This window comes from Strix uralensis, chromosome 10 (genome assembly GCF_047716275.1).
Source record: "Strix uralensis isolate ZFMK-TIS-50842 chromosome 10, bStrUra1, whole genome shotgun sequence".
NCBI lineage: Eukaryota > Metazoa > Chordata > Aves > Strigiformes > Strigidae > Strix > Strix uralensis.
The window spans coordinates 19,005,902-19,026,211 of NC_133981.1; the positions used below are offsets into that span (position 1 = coordinate 19,005,902).

General features: G+C 41.1%; 1 protein-coding gene across 4 annotated transcripts in view; it reads left to right on the plus strand.

Moving 5' to 3' along the window:
- The first annotated feature begins 7,230 nt into the window (after positions 1-7,230).
- The window catches only part of PRKCD (protein kinase C delta), a 67,227-nt gene continuing 54,147 nt past the window's right edge, over positions 7,231-20,310 (plus strand). For 3 of the 4 annotated variants that reach the window (XM_074879525.1, XM_074879524.1, XM_074879528.1), the window contains exon 1: positions 7,231-7,425. The gene's annotated coding sequence lies outside the window, so the exon portion shown is untranslated. Of the gene's footprint in view, positions 7,426-10,262; positions 10,358-20,310 lie in introns of those variants that run through there. The other variant, XM_074879526.1, reaches the window with a different exon arrangement.

Consider the following 20,310-nt stretch of genomic DNA (forward strand, 5'->3'; position numbering starts at 1 on the left):
CACATACTTAAAAATGTTTCCAAGTGGCATCACCTTCAAAGACATACAGGGTCAGAACAACACTAACCAGAAACATGGGTGTGACCCAACAAACACTTTCCAACTGCGGAAGAGTGAGGCCACACAGAATTCAGCAGACACAAGACACCATATTGCATCAAAAAGCAGCAAGTTTACAGCCTCTTTTCAATAGACTAATTGTAACGGCCCCCAAATTAGCCTTTTTTGAAAAGAGACATAACAGACTGCTGAGTTACACCAATGCCCCAGCTGCAAAGAGGTCAGACACGCAGCAGAATTTATTCAGGAAATATGTCTGAAATACTGGCTCTAGTGCCTCTATCAATATAACCTATCTTCAGACATGTTTGCAAAGTAGCTCTGCTGCAGGTGGGCTTTTCCTCTTCAATTCTGCTGCTAGCACCCTCAATTTATTTTTATACAGTTAAGTCCTCAGGGAAAAAATTGATTTTTAACCTATTACTACAAACTAAATATTCTCAGTGTCTTTATTATTTTACCAGATTTTAAATGGCAATGTCAAATCCTGCCCTTCACCCTGCTACCCATAGCAGTAAAAAAAGCACAAGAGGAGTTTGGTTCACCCATTATTTGGCAAGCTCAGTGCAGAACTAGTATTTCCACCAAACACTCTCTCTCTAACCACCATGCAATGTGGGGAAGAGTGGCATGTTGACACCTCTCTCTGAAGTTGCATGACTCAACATCTGTGCCATGACCCCAGACATTAACTACACCAAATCCTCCCTGTGTGGTTCAACAAAACTGTGACATGCCTAGGGCAAGTGACTTCAATCTTCCACCCTCCTCCTGGGCAAACACACACAGTCTGTAGTTTCATTAGTGATGTTTGCTTTCATTTTAAAGGTTTACCAGGATTTATTTTGCATACTATCTTGTTTCACGGATACTGTGCTCAGCTTTCGATAGCGCCACTTGCTGTACCAATAAAAATTAAATCTTACTAAATGATTATCATAACACAATAATGGTCTAAATAATATATGCCTGAGTACAGGCAAGTAAATTGATTAAGATGGACAGCCTGGAAGACACAAAACCAACATTATTAATCTTAACTTTAACAAGGAAAAATACCCAAGCCTACAGCCCAAGTAGAAAAGAATTAATAGTTGAGAATTAAAGGTTAGTTAGTAGCACTACCTGCCAAAAGCAAGCTGTTCATTTGCAGTGGTCAAACTATGCTTTAAAATTAAACAACTGACCAATGAAATTAGGATTCAGGTACTCCTATACCCTCACACCAGGTCACAATAGGACATATTTTTCTTTCTGCAAACAAAGCCTTGTTCCAGTCACAGCATGGGACTGATCCATGTTATTGTTTGCACAGTCTGATAGTATAGTGAAAGCATTTTAAGCAGACAAAAAAACCCAAACCCCACACTAATGCCATTGTGGTTTACATTTTTGGATAACCATTTACACTGATAAAAAGAAAAAAATTCAGTTAATAACTTCTGACCATCTGACACTAATCTGAAAAATAACACTAGCCCTTTGTCCCAGGGTGGGGTGGTCCAGGTACTAGAGCTCTTCGGAGGGTGCCTTAGGTGCCCTGCTCATCGAGTGCAGGGGGAGCAGGACAGAGCAGCCCTTCCCCTCCCTGTTGCTCACTGCCAGCAGCGGGGGACATGCGGGTAAAGCATGACAGGGGCAGAGAGCAGCCACACTCACATGCTCTCGCCTAACAGCCATAACTTACTGCCACGGTGAGTGACAGACCAGCAGCCTGACCTTAACCTCCCGTTCTAATCCTCCAAGATTCACCAAGAACACAACACAACCGTAGTCTCTGAGAATATCCATAATATGAGATAGTGTTAAAAATTAAAAAAAAACCCCACACTATGGGCATTATCCTAATATCTTACCATTTCATCAGATGCTATCATTTGACAGAATTTCCTAAATGGTGAAGCTTTTGATACCTGACACCCTTGAAACATCACCTTTAAAGCAAAAGCCATATTCAGCAGATTTGTATGCCTCAGGTGATTGCATGGTAGTTGCTGAGACTCTTCATTCTTCTCAGGTCTGAAGTCATGTGATGGCCTAAGTTCACTGACTTGGTGGTCTCCAGCTTGTTCTCATTGATTGATGAGACAACCTATTCTGCAAATGAAAGGGATTGGGGAGAAAAACCTAACCACCACTCCCCCTTACCCAAGCCAGTGCACTGAAGTGTAAACGGTCTCCCTCTATGGTGCCTCTGATCTGTACATGAAGAGAATCTTAATCTCCTGAAGCTTACATGAACACTAAAAATCAAATGGAATTCTTTCAAAAGAGAGCTTAAAAACAAGCCAAGAAATCAGAAAATGATGCTTGTGTTCTTTCACAGCAGAGTTTTCTTCAATACTCACAGGAATATAAAACCAACTATGAATAGGACTGTGGTGAGCAAGAAAATTGCATCAATACATACACTTCCTTGTTCTACCATCATACTAACTTTGCAAAGTAAGTTATTGTAAGAGAAAGTAGAACACTTATATTGCTCAGAATCAACACTGGCAGCTGGCATGCTGAAACCAGATGTAAGGGTGTGTGTGCAGTAAACACCATAAAATCGTTTTTAAAATTTAAATTCTTCTGAAAAATGTAGATGAAACTAAGTCTACTACTACCGTCTCGGGTGTTCAAAACGCGAGAATCAGTCTCCTATCCCTAACAAAAGAATGCAGCAGCATGATATTTGTAAGATCTTGAGAGATTTTTGTGTTCCTTTTATACACAGCCCAGATTTTCAATCTTTTAGGAATCCCAAGATCCTATCTGCCAATTTTCTATACAAACATGTAAAATAGATTTTATTAAAAAAAGAGGAAGAAGTGGCCAAGAGTTTCACGTAATTACTTCCTCAAGGGAGTAGGGCTTTAAAAACATCAAACATCACAAGAACTGGCAATGCTTTAGGCAGGCTTCTCAGCAGAACTGTCAGGAAAGTATTTTCTTGCCTGGTTTATAGGTGAATCAGATATAAAAGTTCCTCCAAATGAGTAAAATTGCAGAGTGGTTGGGACATAAAACATATCTCAGTTTTAATCTCAAATTCTTAAGACTCACATCTGATAACAAAAACCACTCTGCAGTAAATTTCTTATACAAGTATGTAGAAATGCGCATGCTTGCATCTGACACCAGAATCTTCCCCAGAACTGTTGACCAACTTACACATCTCATCCTTCAGTAAAAACAAAATAAATCCATCATTTTATTTAAGCTCTACTAAACACAGAACTTTATGCAACTGCAAGTTCAAAAACACAATAAATTTAACTAGAGAGGTGATAGCTCCTCCTAGATGTAGTGCCTAACCACAGTGTCTCACCTGTACAGTCTTTGTGACCCAGTTACAGCTCTACACAGGCACAGCAGCTTGCTCATGTGCAACATGCACCAAAGCAAACCCTTGAAAAGTAGGAAAGACCAACTCAGCTGCAACTCACAATAAATGGCATGCTGACTAATACAAAGAAGAAACCCTTCCTTAATATAAATCTGTGAAGATAAGCAGTAGAAATTAATTTATATCATTATCAAAAGAATCTCTAAAGTTGCGAGACTTCAGAACGCTAATGCCTGTTTCACTTGGACATCAGTCCAAACGTATATGGCAGACAGACTTTCATATGACCCAATTCTGTAGCTATGTCATTGCTAATCCATAAAGAGCTCATATCCTTCAAGGAGAAAAGTATGAAAATTGGAGGAAAAGCATTATAGAGAACACAAGCCTTTGACCTCAACTTTAAGGAAAAGCTGAATAAATGACAACATGTAATGTTCACTTAAAAAAGTGAATCTACACAGTAGACCACGTAGAAGGTAATGGGTGGAAACTCCCATCACCACCAAACTCTTCCTTTCACACCCCCACTACTATCAGAAAAGAGGAAATGAGCAGGCATTTGGTGGTTAGGCTTGGGAAAGAGAGACCAGTGAAGTCCTGTTACAAAGAGGGGCTGTAAAAAAGAACTTGGCAATAACTGCCACAATTGTTCTCAGTTCTGAAATGACACTTCTGCAGAAGTAATCATCTTTGCATAAATCAAGTAAGTATCTACCATTAGAATTAAAATCAGATTTGTTTGCTCAAGGTAAGAGGTACTGTAGATACAGCGGTTCAATTCACAAAAGGCAATTACACACTTTTAGAAAATTGTTTTGTACCAGTCTAGCTCTGAAATCTTCAGGGAACAAATTCTTAACTTCCACTGCAAATTTTTCACTTACTTTTGCTGCAGAAAGTGTTTTCTCTCTTTTTTTTTTTTTAAAAAAAAAATCTATGCACTTGAAAGTGCTCGAAGTCACATCACCTCTTACCATCATCATGTCATATGGCAAAAATTAAGTGGCCCGAGGCAAAGCAGGTTTTCTGGATGGGAAAACTCAAGAGAAAATCCATCTGCAGGAGGCCCTGGTTGTTATCTCCTCCCCAAAGTTTTCCTGTACCAAAACAGTGCTTTACATGTGTTTGGGAGGCATTGAGCTGTCTATCCAGCTACCCAAGAGATGAAATGTAAAAAGAAAACAGCCTCAAATTGGCTTCAAAAAAAGTATCTAAAGGCATATTTTGGAAAAATGGATCATGGACAGTATGTTCACGTCCCTGTGCCCCTGTCCCTCTCCACATCCCTGGTTTTTGTGATTGACCTTTTATTTTCCAATAGTTACCCTGTAATCTCAATGAAATCCAGCATGCCTTGCCATTTACCTAGAAGCTGACACAGAGCACTGCTAAAGGCTGTTCAATAAGAACTGATTTTCACCCCTTCTCAACTCCACTGCCTGTAAAATGTGTTAATAAAGCCTTCTGAGCTGCATTAGAATCTATTCTGATGAAAGACAATCTCCAACTGTAAGAGCATTACCACGCATTTTGCACTGCTGAGTTTTAAAAGCAAAATTACAGAAAATAATCAGTCAGCAAGAAAGTCTCAGTACCAGGAAACACCTCAAATTTCTAAAGCCACATCCCTGTATTAGATGAGAAGATCCTCCATTCTATTTCCTGTGGATCAAATTTTTACATCTTTACTCGGTCCTAATTCAACTTGAACCCACTGACTGACTAAACAAAGATGTAAGATGCAAATCTCTTTAGGTCTTGCAAAATTTTCACAGTCCAAACAAGAGAAAACTATTTGTTTCAGAAAGACTTGGACTAAAGTGATGCTCTAAATAATTAAAATGCAATGGTAGTTAACAAATGGCTTGCTGAAACATTATATGGTGAGGTCACAAACCAAAATGGACTCTCTCTGACCACTTACACTCCATTAAATACCCAAAGAGCATGAAATTAAATGAAATGCATTTTAAAGCATTTTCTGTTTTGCCAAACTTCACTAGAAGTATCGAAATGAGGAAAACTGCTGGGCCACAGTTAGCTTCTGCTTTTTCCCCTCTCATTCAAACTAGTTTTAGTTTTGCTTTTATAACAAAACATTCATGAATTGCTCATGCATATAAAGTTCCTCAGATTTTAGCATAACAGCAATCTATATAATTTTAAATGAGGGTCCTCATGAAATTTATTATAGCATTACAGTTAATCAGATGATACTTGGTCCCAAAGGAGGAAAATAATATCTTTTACAATTAAAATTAAAAATTACACTTAAGAACGCATAAGAACATGTATCTGTACAAAATACTACATAGTATAATTTGCAGCAGAAGTGAAAAGGAAATGACCCAAGACAACTAACTCTGCTCCATTGCTTTCACCCAAACCGTGATTATCATTATATCCACTAGCCCCCTCAGCTAACAGTAATTTTGTTTTCAAGTAAGTTACTTCAAACTAAACTCTCCATATATAAATAAACTATTGACAAGGCAGATTTATATACAAATTATAGCCTTTCAGATTTGATATCAGACAGAACAACTGAGGAACTTCCATGTTACCTTATGAGTATCAAGCAAAATGCTCTGGAAAGAAGCTGCATACTAAACAGGTGGAATTTGCCTTTTTAGAGATGTCTCCACAGCCATCTAACAGCAGGGTCACAGCCCCCAGCAATACTCCGACACCCTCAGCTGCACACCGCAGCCTGGCACCTGCCCGGAGAAACATCCACAGTTACCACAGCATCACAGAGGCACGAGAAAACACTGGGAGTTTCGTCACTGTTTTCAGCTGGGGCAGAATGAGATCATTTAAGATGAAACACGAGAGTGATTACACCTGACCTGTAGGAGTTAAAAAAATGATGACAAAGGTCTGCTTTGGATTCCTGCAGGAGTATGGCAGCGTTTTCTCTAGTTCTTACACTTCGCACATTCCTGTGCTGCAACCCATCCCTAAAACATCTCATTTTAACGCTGATGATTACGGTACTAAAGGCTTCAAGAAAAAACAAGCCCTGTTACTCGGAGCAGAGAACAAACTGGGGGAAAGCTCTGGCTGAGGCCCTGAATGCCCTACGAAGGCCTCTAACTTTGGGCACATCGGCAGAGGCCACCTCTGAGGCAAAGTCGCTGAGGTGACGACAGTGCTCAGAGCTACAGCCTACCCAGCTTTGGCCCCGTTATTAAAACAACATCTGTGGCTTTTAAGCCACTGAAGAACACTTTAAATAAAAGCCTGGAAGAGAAAGTGTGGAAAAGGGATGAGGAAACCTGAGTGCCGGGCAGGGGCACGCTCTGAGCGCTCGCTGGCCCAGCTCCAGCTCCTCAAACCCTGCTGCTGTTCGCGTCTCGGCGACGGGTAGACCAAAAAACAAAACAAAACAAAAAACCAAAACCCAAAAAACCAACTCTAAAAAAAACCTAGTCATTTACTCGTTTCAAACGCGGTCCAGCGCCCGCAGCACCAACACTGCTCCGGCCGCAGCGTCCCCACCTCGGTGCCGCGCCAGGGGCCTTTCGGCCAAACCGCCCGCCAAGGTGCGATGCGCGGCGATGGCGCCCGCCCAGGCCGGGCTCCCCGGGGGGCGGCGGAACCGAGCCGTTCCCACACACGGCCGCCCCCAACGAGAGAAGGCGGCCGAGAAAAAAAAGAGGTGAAGGGGCCGCGGCGGATGGACGGGGCGCCGCCAGCCCCGGCCTCCCCTCGCGGGGCGCGAGCGGTGCTGTCGCCTCCCTCAGCCTCGGCGGGGCGGGGCGAGCGGCGCGGGGAAGGGCGGCCTGAGGGCGGGAACAGCAGGTGAAGCCGCTGGGGAGGCAGCGCCAGCCGCCGCTGTTCGTGAGCGGAAGGCGGGGCGAGGGAGTGCCGGGACGGGCCGTGGCGGCGGGTCCCGCTCCTTCCCTCCCCTCCCCTCCTCTCCTCCCCCGTCCTCCCTCCCTCCCTCGCTCGCTCTCTCTCTCGCTCTCGGGACAGCGCCCGAAACTCGGTGGCGGCCGCAGCCACCGACGGCTCCCTGGAAGCGGGTGAGTGCCGGTACCTGCCCCCGGCGCGGGGGTTCCCTCCGCTGGCAGTTCCTGCCCCGCTGGGCGTGGGGTAATGAGGAAGCGACATGGGCTCCGGCTCCCTCCGGCCCGGCCAGCGTCTGTGGGGCTCCCGGCGGGGAGCGGGGCGCTCGGCTCGGCCGCCGCCGGGCTCAGCCCGCCGCTCCGGTGCGTGTCCCGGCGGGCCGGGCAGCGCCTCCCGGCGGGGCTGCGGGACGGGAGTCGGCGGGGCTGCCTGCGGCACCGGGGCGCCGGCTGCTGCGGGGCTTCCTCCTCAGGCGCGCCTCCATGTTGGGCTCCGCGTCCTGGGGCGGGGGGCTGCGGCGGGAGCCCCGGGGGCCGGCTGAGGCCCGGGGTCGGCCCGGCCGCGGGCTTTGTCCACCGAAACCTGCCCGCCACCGAGCTCGGGGTGCGCGGGACGGGGCGGCTCGTCCGGTCCGCGGGGAGGGGCTGCCAGCCGCCGGCCGGCGGGACGGGCAGGCACCGCGGGAGCGTTGGCGGGAGGGCGAGGACTGTTCCCCGTGGAGCAGGTGACACGACTCGTGTGGTCCTTAGTAGAAATGGGGAATTTCCTCGTAGCAGAACTGCCCAGTTTGATAACACCAACTATTTTTTTTCCCCGCCCAGCCGCGTTGATACTTTGTTTCTGTCTCCCATACGGTAGTGAGGTTGGAGCAGCTGAAATCCGTGATCTTTTAAATGGTCGGGTTTCCAGCTGAATGGCGACAGACAATGAGAAATGAAGGAGCAGGAATGCCTGTTGCTTTTGTGTACATGCCAGGCGTGCATCTTTTGAAAACCAATTTTCAGTTCATCGCTGGAGAATTCCCCATTTGCACTAGGGTGTGAAATATTAAACTAATTGAATTATGGCATTCTGGGGTTACATCTGACATCTGTTTACTTATGGGCTCTAACTGTTGCACCACTTCACTTCTAGATTATTCACGCAGCACAGAGCAGAGTGTTCATCTGAACCTAGGAGCTCTTGCAGGAGATTTACGTGCAAGGATGATACTGCTCCGTATCCCGTCTCTTGACGGATGCTTCTGAGGACAGAACTGAATCAGTAGAGAAGACAGATGGGGGATAATCAGTTCTCATGCTAGATTTTTTCCTAGTCTTAGACAGTCATTTAAAGCCTGAGTTAAACATTTAACATCTCTACAAATAATCTGTGTCAAAATCCTGGATGCATTTCTTATGTGTCTAGTTTCTTTTAAATCTTATTTGGGCCTTGGCCTCATACAGCCATTAGTCTATTAACAATGTAATAAGCCAGCAAATAACCTCTTCAGCTTTCCTTCTAGCAAATAATGCTGCACAGCACTGTACTGATCAAATGGGAAGCTATAACCAAGTATAACCAATATAGCTGTCTGAACAAGAGACTGTGAAGTGCTTCTTAAGTGGTTAAACAATAATTCATAAACATCTTTTTTTTAAAGTGTATATGTAGAATTTCCTGGGTTTTTTAGTTCCTGAAAATGTCTGTATGAAAAAATTAGCTATTTGTCTTTGGACTGATAGATTTCAGTCACCCCAAGACACTGCTATGGGAACCTGCAAATGCTGAGGAAAGAAGCAAGCATAATGCTGCAAAACAGAAATTTAGATTTTTTTTTTTAAAGAAGTTTCACACCCTCACCTTAGGTTTCATAGATTTCATAATAAAATATAGGTCTGTGCTTTAGTCTAAGAAATTATTAAACGTGGGCATTTTCAGTTTCCTTGACCCACATAGCTTTACTTAAAGTTATCTTTTTGTAAAATTCAATATAGCAAACTTTAAAGGAATATGATTACCAGAATAAAGTACATAAGTTCTGAAACTTTGAGAGTTTAAAAATTGAAATACATAACAAGGTATTTTACTAGGCATTATTTGTATTGTTGTATGTAATGCTAAACATAAAAGAATTTAGAGGTAGCATAAAAGGATCAAGAGGTAGCAATCTTTGATATTTTCATTCTATGTCTCATAATTCAGGTTTAGATATGAAGGAATTGCTGCCCCTCAGTGGCTGATACAAACATATAGAAGACTATATTCTGTTACACAGCTATGATGTATGTGTGGTTAATGAGTGTGTCATAAGGTAATTCTGTTTGGTGAATGTGTGTGAGAATTGATCAGGAAGATGCTTGTATTGTTCTCGCTAGACAAGAGCTCATTCTCAAACTTTTTTCCATTTTGTATTTCATGAATTATAACCCACCTTTTCATTAAGCATAATTACACAGTGAGGTCATAATTTTCTTATTGAAAGGAACAGTGAAATAGCATAATAATTTTGACTTTCTGATCGCACAGCATCGTTGAAAGATACTCTGTAAAGAAGGAATTATTTTTGAACTGGAAACTATTTCTAAACTAGAAAACTTAGGAAATTTTGTAGCTACTCTTGATAAAGAGAAATCTTTAAAAGAATCTCTCAAAGGTAATTTGGGTATTTGATGCTGTATAGATCAAGGAAATAACAATAAAACCTGGAAAGATGATATCTTTTATTAAAATAACTGATTTCCTGGGAAAAGCACAGAAGCTTTCAGGCCTCTGACTCTATTTCGATGTCTAAAAGCCACAGCCATTACAATTAAAGTTATGTCAGATTGAGTACTTCAGGGCCTAATAGTTTAAATTAATCATCCATCCTTGTTTCCGTTTGAAGGAGTTTACTGTCACCCTGCCTCTGTGCAGAGGCACAGATCCTCTGCCCTGTGGATGCGTTGCCCATCTGTAGTTGGAGGTCAGCTCTGGCTGCTGCTCCTGAAAAGAGGAGCCTCTCTCTCTGCAGTGTGAATGTAGCAAAGTTCACTTCAGTCCAGCTAATCTACAGTGAAGGTGCAGTGGCACAAGCCTCCATGTGGACGGTACAGTGTAAATACTGTACAGGCGTTAGCCAGCACTGAGGTATGTGCCCACATTGGGTTCATTGACACAGGTATTTTGGTTTCCTAAGGCTAACTCAGGTGTGTCTCTTCATGATGCAGTCCTAATGTGTTACGTACCTATAGTCCACCATCCCCTTCATTGCATTTATGAAGTATATACTTAACCTACTGTAAAAAGAATGGAGGAAAAAAAGGAATAGGCTAGGGAATTAAATGTTTGTTGCTGATGAGTCAGAGCTGAATGTGAAAGATGACAAGAAGGGATTTACCAGTGGAGTCTGGGGTCTGGCTGACTTCATTAGGAACCGAATTCCTTTGTTAATCATCCACTGATGAGAAAGGTTATGTGGTTTTTACTCTGAAATTATCCTTGCATTAAATGCAGCTTCTCCATCCTGGTTATCCAGTTCTGTCTAAACACTGCCTAAAAAGCACCAAAACAGTTTGTGTTCCAGTAGCTTTTCTAACTGTTTTCCTTGCTCCATGACAAAACTTATCATCTTTCTCTGAATCTTCCTTTCTTTATAATCTGAGTGCAGAATTTGGTTCTGTAGAGCTCTGCGTGGAGCCAAAGGACAATGAGCAGGAGTAGGGAAAGGGGGAAGGCTGTCTGTGCCCATTGAGAGCTGTTTGGGTAGCACATTAAAAGTAAACATTCTGCATCTGCTTGGCTGTCCTTTGCAAAGATGCAATTAACAGAGATGAGCCTGGGAGAGCTCTTTACAGCCTTGGTAAAACAATGCTGAAATGGCTTGTGTTATGTTCTCATTTAAAACACAGTTATTTCTACTTGTAAGAGAGTTTTTACACTTTCTTAAAGAGATATTACCTCTAAGCTAGAGCTACCCTGTTAGCTTTTTATATTTGAGTAATTTTGCAGAAGTCTGCTCTGTATAGCATGCTGCCTCTAGCTCTATAGGGCAACCTAGATTATACATACTGCCTTTATGACTGGAAGCTGTACCACTGTGCTGCTCCTGTTAGCAGAGATACCAGGCAGGGTAGAGAAAGGAGACATCTGTCACAGGAGTACTGGGGACCTCACAAATCTGTCCTTGGCAAGAGTGGTGCAAGATTTATTTCTAGATTAGACCAAACTCTGTTAGTACAAGTAACACTGGTACAGAGAATGGAAATCTGATGTATATATCTGTGTGTTTCAGATCATTTTCTGTTGGCTTTTTTTTAATTAAAATTTATGCAAGTGGAACATAATGTTTACCTTTCAGTGACAGAAAGGTGCCCTGACATCCATGAAGTCAGTCATGTTTTGAACCTATTAAATTATCTGTTGCTCTCCTCTGATTGACAATAGATTTGACAGTGTCTAACTAAAAGATGGAAGTGATGCAGCACAGATGTATATCAATAGCTGCAAATCAAAGAGGCAGGCCATAAAATCAATTCTTTAAAGATGTTTCTCAAGACAAGAAAGTGCATAAAACCACAGAATACTTTTTACGGTATCCTCTTACTGAAATTAATGTGTTTCCTGGTAATTTCTTTGCCACTGAGTGTAATGCTCTATCTGGAAAAGTTTATTTAAGGATATTTAAGCATAGTTGGAATTCATATGATAATAATCACGTTCCATAAAGTCTGGGAGTGACCATCACAGATAACTTCATGAAACTGATGCACGTTAAGCTTTTAAGCCTTGTATGATACTTGCTTGACTGCTAAGGGAGGAGGTTGTGTGCTTGCCATCTCCTTCCATTTGATCAGCCAACCATCAAATTTACCAAAAAAAAAAAAAAAAGCAACACCTGTCTGTATACCCCAGAACAAGATTATTTTGAATCACAAGGTGCTACTCACTTTTGAGAACAAAACAGGTATGCAACAGATACTCCTATCCTGCTATTCCTAATACTTTTCCTTAGAGCTGTGAGCAAACTGTGGTCTTGTTTGGTTGAAATGTAACCAAGTGGTTTCACTTTTACCCATTGGTAGTGAGAGTGGAGTTGGGATAGCTCCTAGGAGACTGGTTAATAGGTCAAGGTATTGATGCACTAGGCGTTGTATGTGCCTGGGGGAAAGAAACCTTACTAAAACAATCTCTTTCCAAACAGCTTAGTAAGGGTACCCCTCTTTTCTGAAGAGGTGCATGTGGGCTGAAGTCCTTTCCACCTCACTGGGCTCAGAGAAATTGTCTGAGCTGTCTGAATTAGCATCTTGTTTCTCATTTCCCGGATGGCTGAAAAACCTCTAAAATGGGATGTATGTTTGTGCATGAGTGGCTTTGCAAAAGACTAAACATAATGCAAATCAGTCTCGTAAATGATTTCAGTATTTATAGATTTGGTTTAATCCTGGCTAACTGCTATAAATACAGCACATCTTGAAACATATGCAATAAATCTAAACTTCAGCCCCAGCTTTTTTCCCCACCCCTGTGCTATGAAGTCATGCATGCTACTGATTTGGAGCTGAAAGCATAGATCTGTGTTGGTTTAGCCTAGTTGTTGTGTGACAAATTTGTAATGATGAGATGACAAAGAGAAAACTGCATGGTTTTTTAGCACTCAAGCATCAAGTTACTTTCTGAGTGTTTGAAATATTTTTTTTTTTCTATCAACACCTATTCATTAGAGATCTAATAATCCTTGTTTGTATATTTGATTCTTTATCATATTCTCTGGTTTCTTGAGGAAGTGCAGTTTAGGCTTTGCCATGGTTTTTCTGCCTAAGGAACTCATGAAACCTGAGTGTTTAGTCAGTACCACTTTGTTCCTCATCACACCAATGATATCTAATTTACTTCAGTGCATCGAATGTATCAATATTCAATATGAGGAACAGCTTAAGGGAAGAAGGATTTTTTGGTTCTCGTACCAGATTTGTCTTTCTGATAGTAAAGCTTTTTTTTTAACTTATAGCCAGATTTTTTTTTTTAAGTTTTAGATGCTTGAACATGTGGATAAATACTTGAAAAGATAATCAAAAATGTCTAGCAGGCAAACAAGGTTAAGCTTGGCTTCTGTAGTCTGCCGCCTTCTGGGAAATTCCCCCAGGAGTACAAAGGCAGTGTAGCTAAGGTATTGCTAACACATTGTTCAATGGCTGAACTATGCTTTTCTAGGAGGAGACTATTTGATTCTTGTTTGAACAAAAGAGGAATCTTGTATTTCTTAAAAGAAACAGTCTCTCCTTTTCAGAAAGCGCCCTATGTGAAAATTTGGTAGGAAGATATGGTCCAGCCAGTAGCAAGTAGGGTCAATTATATGCTCTTGTATTCTCAAGGAAAATTAAGATTAATAGTGCAATAGCTTTGAAAGACTGACATGTTTGAAATATGACACTGACTGCCCTGTACGTTTTATATCAAGATTTATTTATTTTTTTATTATATGTTTTGTAATACCTCTGGGTGACTGCATTTTGCTGGCATGACTATGTAACCAAAATGAGTATTTTCTACCTTACTGATTTTATTAGTGCCCATTGAACTGGAGAAAATACTTCACTTGCTAAAGAATACAGTTGTGTGTCAGATATTTTACTGGAAAACTCTTGTGAAAGTAAGATTTATTCTTGCTTATTTTAAAAAATATACTTAATATATCTTCCTGTAAGAGAGAGCACAGATGGCTGTCTTACATCAAGTAGGTGCTGCCAGGATCTTTCATTCTGATAACAAACTCTGTTCCTTTTATAGATTAAATAAAAAAACTGGATCTGAAACCCTCAGTCATACAAGTATCTCTGCATGTGAAGGAGTGGATTTGATTATACATGCTTTCAGTGTTGATAGATACCTGGTTTGGGTTTTTTTTTAAAGAAACTTTAGTCTGGTTCTTGCACTCACTGAGTTACAATGATTACATTTCTTCTCATCCAGCGTGTTGGTCCGTTAATGCTGTGTTCGTGCTGAGCTGTGAATTGCTCAACAAGAGTTTAGATGTTTCCTTATGTGTCTGTTGGCTGATGACTGTGACCTTCACTGAACTCAAATATTCTTACTAATGACTTGGGGATGCTGATTGCCAAATATCCAGAGCAGATTTGTCTGTCAGGAGGCCCTGTGAGCTCTTTTGTATTACATTTGCTTGTGTTCCTCGATAACTGACAGGAGCTGACACTTACAATTTCTGTTTGACAAGTTTATCTGAGAAGCAGCATCCCAGGGGCATCAGCTTCTTATTATGGACCTAAACTCTTCCAGATAATTTAAGAACTAAAATGCCTCCAGTTTTGGTTTGATCTGAATGCCGTGAGCCATTGGCACTTGAACATGTCTTCTCCCATTCTCTCAGCTAAAAAGGGGACTCCAGCATCCCCAGTTACCTAGTTCCTTCAGATCTAGCACAAGAGTTGGGGAAGAACACGTAAAACCAGGGGTCAGTAGACAGCACTTGGGTCCTGCCTAGAAAAAAATCCTGTTGGGGAGCTAGAGAGCAGGAACATAGAGCTCGAAGCGGTATTACAACTTTGGCAGATATCTTGACCCTGACTCTGCCCTGTGAAAGAAGCATCTCTTGTGCAAGTCCAGTGAAGTTGTTCCACTGTGGGACTCCCCACCTTTACAACAGCATAAGAGAAATTTCATGAGGGGATATTGCCAGATATTTTTTTGGTAGATTTTTTTCCTACAGGCCTTTTTGAAGAAACGTGTGATTTGGACCAAAGGATTTGGTCTGTTAATCCCCACATTAGGTGTATTAGGTTCTTATAGGTTTTTTTCCCCTTCTCCCAGTTTCCTTAGACTCTTACAGTCAGGGAATCTGCAATCAATTTATACCCCTCAGCTCATCCATAAGTGCAGAGTAACTATTCTGTTGGCCAGATTTGCTTCATCGCATACACACTTGAGAATATCTTAAATATGGAAGGTTCTCTCGCAAATAATTCTATTTATTTGGTCTCATTTTAATAGAGATTAGGTTTTTTCTCCAGGAAGTCAGGGTGTGCCTGTGTCATTCAGGTTTGCTTGCCCAATGGTCTCAGCTGTGACTGCTGACTTCCGTGGCTGAGCCATCGCAGCCTCAGTGCAGGTTCACCAGAATTGCATGTCTGCAGGACAGTCTGTTCCAGTTAAGGGTGAGTTTTGTTGCGTTTGTGCAGCATGCTGTAATACTGCTGTCACTGCATCTGACACACGTGCTTTTGCGTGCAAATGCCTCATACTGCTATCCTAGGTAAGCACTTTTGGTGTAAATATATGTTTATTTGGCTCAAACTTGAGGTAAGTTTCATCTGAAGCGGATGATAATGCTCTGTTGCAGCCTATGCTGTTTTTCAGCAAGCCTTTCCACATTGCTTTTACTTAAAAGATTAAGTTACTGGATTTGCACCACCAGCTTCGTGCACCACAGACACCCCATGTGTCCATTGAAAGAAATATGGGGGTTGCTGATGAGGGAGAGCTGTGATGCTGATGCTGCCATTTAGGCAAGGAAGTTGATGGATTATTGTTGTAAGGCAAGAGCAAGTGGGAGAGACAGCAGCAATGTAAGGACAGAGACAGCCCTGGAGTGCAGGAGGAGCAGGGCAGTGCAGAGCACTGAGAACTGCCAGGCTACATGATGCTGCTTGTCCTTGTTGCATGTTTGTCACAGGGGTGCTGCCAGCTCCGTTACTTCATCCTCACGAACTCCAGCTCCTCTCCAAAGCTTTTGCAATACAGCCCAAACGCCCCCCAACTGGGGCTGGGGCAGGGAGAGGAAGTAGAGCTCTGATTTGTTACTGTATCTTGTTTTCTGTTTCAGTTTAATTTGCAAGCTTGCTTATTTCTAGCAGTGCTACTAAGATTTTCAAGGCAATCCCAGAACTTTAATGTAATCTGTACTAGTATCTGTCAGGTTGGTTTTCTGACCTATCTATCTAGGGTATTGCAATTTGGTATTAATGTTGCTTTCCTTTTCCAGTGGGTGGCAGTTGAAGCAAAGAGAAATGTTTATTTGCTTGGAAGTTTATATAGATATGTGTTTAAGGAATGGGAAGAGAAGCCAAAACAGGCCAGCCCTTTATTGTCTCTCCTTATATTGAGTTCTTTTCTTTTTTTACTGCATTTCCTAGCTGGAGAAAAGGACAAATCAAAGGGCCTCTTGTAACCAAAATCTGATTTTAGATTCAATGTCCTTTACTTCTTGTGTGTTGTTTTGCTGCTTGTTTCCTTGTTCTCTTACTAGTTAATAACTGTGAGCCCAATCTTTCCGTCACCAGAGCTTTTCATTGTGTAAGTCTAATTTAAAAACTTTGAAGCAGGGAGCTGCTAACTTCTTGCAGCAGTGTGTTCAGCTTCTCAGATCTGTATTTTGATTTTAAATAACATGTAGTAGCATTCCTTTCTCCGTTTAAAAAGCAAATCTTGACAAGAAGTCTTCAATACTGATTCTTAGAAATTTAATATATATTATAACCCTAATATCTATTTCCTTGAAGGGCCAAACTTTGACTGTACTTTCATGCCCATTTCTTGTATGGAGTTTGTGTATTATCTTACTCACAGCTGAGTTTCAAGCATATATGATCAAAATAGCATACTAAATTCCAAGTATGGCTTAACTAAGTGACATTAGTGCATTTAGTGAATATATAATTCTAAGTAAAACATAACTGAAGTATATATTTATGGGAATACAAATATCTTTTTTAATGTATAAATTACTGCATTTCTAAATGTAGTAGAGATTAGGTTAAATCTATTTTTAAAAATTGTAAGTAGTATGTATGTCAGTGCTGAAATCAAAGGTCAGGTTGAGTATTGTTCTTGAATCATGGAACATAATTTTGATGTACTTTAAGAACTAAATTTCAGGGTTTTTTTTTCTTTACAAGCTGTTCAAACAGCAATAGGGCTTTTCCAGCACTTTCCAGTGCTTTACATTATGGGTAAATACTTAATACTGCATAAAAAGCTGGAGAAGTCTTTTATTCTAATGTTTTTCTTTTCCTGGGGATGAAGTGGCAGTTCATCTTCTATAATATGTGATTATGGCTAATTTACCAATTAATCCCCATCTTCTCCCTGAAGAAAATGAGGTCTTATGTAGGTATTTAATGTAGCTAGGCCAAAATATATTTAGTTAAATTGGATAACATTATTATAAATGCATTTCAGCAGTTTTGCTGTGTCCAAATTGAGTCAGCTTATCATAGCTAAGCCTTGTCTAAGCATATGTCACATTCCACTTCAAGTCTGTTCTTACATTGATGCTGTTAAATACAAAAGCTTGTGCAAACACAATCATTCTAAACATTTATAAACTGATTTGCCATTTTTATGGATACAAGTGCTGCTGCTGTTAGAGCAAAGTTCAACTTGATTGATAGATGAAACCTGTAAAATGTTTTAGAACTCTCAATGGAAAAACATCCAGGAAGAAACCTTTCTACCCCTTCCGGCCACATGAAATAAATGTCAAGAAATTAATTACCAGAGCAGCAAGAAGTTGAGCTTCGTCTGGCTGATAACAAAACTGATTTTTACTTAGCAGCAGTACTCTTTGGCTATAATGACCTAAAATGGAAATCTTTTTTTAAGCTAAAAATACTGTGAAAGCCATGACATAGCATGTATTCAGCTTTGTCAAAGGGACACAGTCAAACAGAAAATTATTTTTTTCCTTTTTTTTTTTTTTTGTTACAAGACTATAGTAACATCCGTAATGACAGTGGTGTAAGTCAGTTAGTTGAAAAACAAATCTTTTCAGTTCCTTCAGTGTAACTGTCAATTACTGCATTGTCATTTGCTGGAAAAATTGCTGTACATTCTATAGGTGGTGAGGAAAAGGCTCTAAATTCTTTTAAAATGTTTTGATATGCACACACATGTAGTGATGGTATGCTTGAATTCCTGAGGTTTTTTTACTTTCTTGAAGACTTCATCCCATTGACAAACAAATCTTACTTTGGGGGCTATGGAAGGATTTTAGGATTATTTCTAGTCTAGATTAAAAAATTACCTCCTTGTATTATGGTTTTGGTCTTTTTCTTTCCTTTTTTTTTTTTTTTTAATAAATCTGATTTTCTTACTACTACTTCATGCTGCTTTCCAGTGAGTAAGCTGATGCTAATACAAAAAAAATTTTTGAGTGAGTCTCAACAGAGGGATGTTTTCTTTGTTTGCTTTAAACAAACCGTGAGAGTTACACAGCTCTGTTTTGAATTAACAGCTCTCCAAGCTAGGCTGTACACTTAACGCTTCTCAGACACTGTGGTGAGGCAGTAGTATGAGCATTCAAATACTTCAAAGGAAAGACAGGCATATCTAGCATTTTATCTTCTTAAAAGCACAAAAAAGGATGCCAGACTCATGTAATTGAAAACGTTTGCTGTAGGCAAGGTGTCCCAGGCAGACCAAGGTGGAAGACTGTATCCTTGTTCTGCTGCATTTAGTTTTGCTTTAGTTACTGTGAGCACCCTGCTGCCTAGTAAGTAAGAGTTAAAGGCAACTTAAAAACATGCCTGTTTGTCTCTCAGTGCATTTTGTATTACTCCTGTGGTCCTTTAGCTCTTATTTGGGCTCTAGTGGATGAAGTTGCAGTAAGTAAATGAAGAAGAACATATTTATAATCTTCTGATCAGGGTCTTATTTTCCAAAGTTTGCTTAATACCCTTACTGAATTGTTTAACCATCAAAGGTCTCAAAGTAATTTGTTAAGAAATTTACAAAGCTATGAAAAAGATGTACTTTGCGGTACATCAGTCTCTATACTTTGTAAATCTTTTAAAGCCTCTGTTTAAATACCATAGCACAGCTTTATCTACCATCTGTGCTCAATGGACGAAGCAGTGGAGGTAAGTGGGGTGGGGAATGATTTGAGCTGGATGTGGCACCCTTCAGAGATATGGCAGCAAGAGTGCTTTTGTACTGGATAGCAGAATTGTTCTGCTTCTGCTTGACCCCTAATGTGTTGTGTGGTTTGGGTCAATTGCTCGCTTGTTGCTTGCCAAGAATGACATGGGTAATGCATCATGTTTTCTTCAGTTGTTTGCTTGTTTTTCCTATTACAATAGCCTGAGTGTGGGTGCCTGGTTGGGGGACCCCACTGTGGGCTGTCATCTTCCATGCTTTGCTGCCAGCCTCATCTCATACAGGGCAAATGCTGAGCCGTCCGGCGGGGTTACTTCCCTTAGCTCTCAGCCAGCATCGTAGGACTGACCATGCTGACCTCGGCCGTGTGTGGTGCAAAGCAACACCCAATTCTAGCCTTGCACAGCCTGAGCCCTTCTCTGTTGGAAACTGGAGGAATTTCCATGTTATTGACAGTGTACAATATTGCATCAAGGCTGGAACAAAGATGAGGTAAATGTTTCTGCCAACATCTCAGGGAAAAGCAAATAGTCTGGAGACTTTGAGTTTTCATGTGCGTTCTTTGGGACTTTATGAAGTATTATAAAGTTTCTGAGAGATTTCTTTTCATTGAAGTTAGGTTTTACATGAAGAATTCACCTCTCCTGTGCCCATACAGGTGGATTAGTAAGATGGGGAAAAAATGAGTGTAGTAACAAAGAGGGTTTTGTCATCGTGTATGAGAAGTTATTTTGGTTCGTTTCATCTTTCCACAGATTCCAGTTAGACTCTTGCTCAGTGTCGCTTGGAGCCATGTTCTGATACTGACTCCTTCTTTCTGGAAGCAACTGCAGAAAACCAGAATAGCAACAGTATCGTCCTCATGCTTACCTGAGATTACGGTTGGCTGAGTTTGCAAATCTTCACAGTCAACTAAACAATTTCTCTTTTTAAATATTCTGAATGCTTGATCTGATAAACTGCAAGAAAGGCATATTCTGGTTATGAGTGAGCAGAACCCTTTCCTGTTGGAGAAGGAACATGGTAACAGGGAAGGCAGAAGCTATGGAGAGCCCCTGTTGTGTGTTTGGTGCTTGGTACTTGGAGTCACAAGTTGTAGATCAAAGAATGGGAGGTGTAAGCCTGTCCTCCCAGCTTTTCAGTCTTTATATGCACTGCAATGACTTGAGCTGTTGCAGCATTTTCTCTTAAACTTTTCTCAATATTCCCATGCT